General features: G+C 42.3%; 1 pseudogene; it reads right to left on the reverse strand.

Moving 5' to 3' along the window:
- Window positions 1–1,387: 1,387 nt before the first annotated feature.
- LOC117026120 (zinc finger protein 396-like) lies at window positions 1,388–2,688 on the reverse strand (annotated as a pseudogene).
- Between the last annotated feature and the right edge of the window lie 1,751 nt (window positions 2,689–4,439).

The following is a 4,439-nucleotide window of genomic DNA, read 5'->3' on the forward strand; positions in this document are numbered from 1 at the left end:
TTTCAATTGTGCATATTTATGTTTTCCTTCGTTTTAAGAATGTTTCCCCATTATATCTATGTAATTAAAAGAAAATTTTCCATTTGTCCTAGTCTCTTCTTTAAGAATACTAATTTTCCCATCATCCTCTCTAGGAGTATTCTCATTTTTGTCCTTTGGTACTGAATTCTATGTAGTTTTCTCTAGTATACCTTAAATATCACTGATTTTTCAATTTTTTTTTTTTTCCTTAGGAGAGATCTTTAATACCCTTACTGGTTGGTTCAGACATCTCTTGAGCCCGTTGCACATTGTAGTGACGCTCGTAATCTTCACTCTAGTATTTGGCCCTGCATATTTAACATTTTAGTACAGTTTGTATCTTCCAGATTACAACTATTCCATGTAAAGATGATGCTCATGCAAGGTTTCTGACCCATCCTGGTTGAAGACACCATCCGAGAGATCCTGCTCTTGGGACCTGAGTCACTCCCATGCCAGGCGGAGACAACGTCCCTAGCCAGATATGGAGCAGCTCCAGAAGATGGACCATTGCCCCTCAGTCTCCCATAAAGAATATGGGAGTAAAATCGCTGAGAGGGGAATGAGATAGGGCTGGGACAGAGCCTCAGAGGAAAACCATTAACAGCCAATCAACGAAAAACTGTCAATAAATCAAGATGAAACAAGGAAACCAGCCAGAACCAGCCAAGACCAAAATGGCAACAAGATTCACCTCCAAGTAACCTCCAGCCGCATTAAACTATAGTTGTAATACATTTCCATGCTAAATGACACACCCACCAGTGTCATGACACCTCTGGAGAGGACCACATAAGGACAAAAAAGGAGTGTATTCCAAATTCCTGGGAAAAACCCATCCTTTCGAGAATGATATTCCTCCTCCTTGTTCCCAGTTAAAAAGCTTAACTAATGAAAACCGTAGCCGTAAGGAGGGTCAGGGATGTCTCTTGCTGAAGATAGCCTCTGTTCTACCTGTGGCATGGACTGCCTCACAATAAACTGCTTTCATTTGGCACGAAAAGAAAATATTGTTTTCAATCTGCAGTTGGTTGAATCCACAGATGGGAAACCCAGGGATACAGAGGGCCCACTGTATATTTATTGAAAAATACCTGCATGTAAGTGGATCAGTGCAGTTTAAACCCATGTTGTCCAAGGGTCAACGGTACTATTTTATTATTTGTGGTAACAGTGGATAGAGTAGAACATACCTGAGAATGTCTTTTCAAGAGCTACCCTACGGATGGAAATCTGAATTAAGCTTTAGCACCTCAAACGTCTGAACTGACACTGTATTGGTAAGCAGAAAGGAAAGTAATGCTGACATAAGAGTCCATATTCTTTCCTGTGGCTTTTATGACTTTTGAAAGGAAACTGGCGCCCATTAAAACCACTGATCAATACTAAGAAGGTATTTGTGCTTTGTGTCTTCTTCCAATGTTGAAAAAGTCCTGAGTAAATGCTTTGATTCCCTCACGATACTGATGGGACTTTTTCCTCTAGTGTGACTTTTTCTTTTTTCTATTTTTATTGGGGAACGGTGTGTTTTTCCAGGACCCATCAGCTCCAAGTCAAGTCGTCGTTTTCAATCGAGTTGTGGAGGGCGTAGCTCACTGGCCCATGTGGGAATCGAACTAGCGACCTTGGTGTTATGAGCACTGCACTCTAACCAGCTGAGCCAACTGGCCGCCCTGAGTGTGACTTTTCCTATGTCTGAAAAGATTCGAGTTTTTCTTACTAAAGGCTTTCCCACATTCAGGACACTTGTAAGATTTTTCGCAGTGTGAATTCTATAATGCTGAGTCAGGGCTGCATTTCGGCTGAAAGCCTTTGCATACACATCACATGCATATGGCTTCTCTCCACTGGATTCTCTGATGTAGGATAACAGCTGTGCTCCGACGAAAGGTTTTGCCACATTCATCACACTTGTGTTGTTTTTTCCGAGAAGGATTTCTGTGTCTTCTTTCAAACCTGCCATCTTGTTCACAGGTCCCTCTAGATGTGAAACTCGGAGAAGTATTCATATGAACAGTGTTGGAAACATTGTAATGCAGTTCTGTGCCTGAAGGAGTCTTTTGCCTTGAAGCTGATTTCACATTTACAGTTCTGATGCCTTTATCATTTTGTCTTGAGGACTGAAGCTCCATGGATGTACACTGTAGCTGCTGCTTCGCAGGCTTGAGCTGGCTACTTGGTGACTCTGTAGTGATTTCCCAAGGTGCTAGCTTCTCTGCAAGCATGTCCTCATTTTGTCCAGAGACCTGGAAACAGGTTACCTGAGGCTGCTCAGCCGGTCCATCATGCTCTTTTTCCAGCTCCCTCTCCGTTCTCTCGTCGGTGCTCTCAAAGCAAGGCCTGCAGCTCCTTTGGCAGGATGGCCAGGAACGGCTCCAGCACCAGCAACTCCAGGATCTGCTTCTTGGTGTACACCTCGGGCCTCAGCCACTCACAGCAAAGCTCCTGGAGCCGGTTGAGAGCCTCCCGGGGCCCAGGTGACTCCTGGTAGCCAAACTGCCTAAACCGCTGGCGGAAAGCCTCTGGGCAATAGTAGCTTCTCCAGTGGAGGCTGGATTCCAGATTACAGGCCTCCTTTGTCTTTTCCATCTTCACTACCGGAATGCTGTCAGACTCTTCTGAAGTATGTGAAAGGAGTGATGATGACTGTTTCAATTTTGCAGACATTTGAACTGGGAATAGCTCAGAACCACTAGGCTTTAATTTTCAAGGAGGCAAAGCTCTCCTTATGGATACTGGGGGCCGGGAAAGACAACCTCGGTGTCTGGAAGAAGCCCTGGAAGCCTCAATTTTTAATAAAAGATTTGATACTACTGATTGATGCTTTTAATTTACTTTTAAGTTTACAATGTTACTATCTTCTTAAATTTGTTTCCATAATTTACCAGTTGCTTTAGAAGGGGACCAGAATATGCCACCCCAAAATATGCCTCTTTGTATAAGGGTTATTTTGAGCTGGTTATTTTTAAAAAGAAGCAGACAAAGGAGGCGCTCTGAAACCCAGTAGAAGAGTAGAAGTTACCCTTTTGTAAGAGACATTTACATTTCTGAGGGGAACTGTCTATTTGTCAGGGTGCCTCCCTCTGTACCTGGAAGAGAAGGATGACTGAATCTCCACAGTTTGTCCATTCTCTAGAGGATGGACATCCTGAAGTGTTTACAGTTTTGGCTATGTTACTAGAGCTGAACAGGCTTGTCTGCCTGCTCACACAGACCAAAATAAATAAATAAATAAATAAAAAATAAAAGGAATATATATATATATATATATATATATATATATATATATATATATGCAGTAGTTTGCAGTGGAGAGAGGAGTTAGTTTATTAGGATTGTCTCCAATCAGTGAATGCGTGAGCTCGTGCTCCAAAACAGCTGGCTTCCTGATGGCTTGCAGACAAGACGCTTTATAGAGCAAAAATCATAAGTCGTCATGAGTAGGGGGGTGGGGTCATATGTGAAGCTGATAGATCAAGAGTGAGGTAAGAGCAGTAAATCATGACTTCCGGTCTTGAGGTCAGCTTCGGCATCCCTCTGTCTGGTTTCATGGCGATGTGGCAGGGGGTCGTTCTCCTTTAGGGCTCAGGAGCTGAAATACAACTTAGGGCATGAAGTTATCTTCAGCTTAAGGAAATCCGTGCCTTGTGACCATTAGTCAGGGCCTGGCCATCGTTCCTTGCTGCCTCTGAGTCAGTGACTAAGGAAAAGGGCCGAGGCTTACAGGGCCTACTGTGAAGAAACTGAATTGAGCACTAGGGCCACGTATTAAATCAGAATCATACATTGAATCAGGACCCTCAGTTTCCATTGTTATGAATAAAATTACTGTGAATAATTTTTACATGTTGTTGTGAACATCTTTTCATTTCTCTTGCTAAATACCTGAGAGAAGAAGTGCTGTGTCGTATGATGGATGTATGGTTAGTGTTCTAACAAGCAGCCAGAACTTTTTCTGAAATGATTGTGTCATTTCGTACCCCGACCAACAAAGTAAGAGAGTGATGATTTCTGACAACCCCATTGATATTTGCTTTTGTCATTCTTTTAATTTTAGGTATAGTTTCAAATGATTAGGTAGCCAGGTTCTATCAGTTTGATTTATGCTTTCTGATTCTGACATCCTACTTAAGGAGTCTCCCCTTAACCAAAGCTTACATGAATATGTGTAATAGAATCTCTTTGTGTTAGTGGACATATATTTTTCAAAGAAAATTCATCTCCTGTTTATAGGAACAAAGTAGTTTTGTGTCCAGACTTCAGAAATTAGTACTGATCAGCCTTGTGTTTTTACCCACTACGCTGCTTTCACTGTTGATATGTGCTTGGCAAAGAAGCCCTAAATGTCCAACAGCTTCCAGCTCTCCAATACTGAAGATGCCCAGCAGGGTCTTTCAGAACAAATTCTGCTGGGTTTT

This window comes from Rhinolophus ferrumequinum, chromosome X, assembly GCF_004115265.2.
Source record: "Rhinolophus ferrumequinum isolate MPI-CBG mRhiFer1 chromosome X, mRhiFer1_v1.p, whole genome shotgun sequence".
NCBI lineage: Eukaryota > Metazoa > Chordata > Mammalia > Chiroptera > Rhinolophidae > Rhinolophus > Rhinolophus ferrumequinum.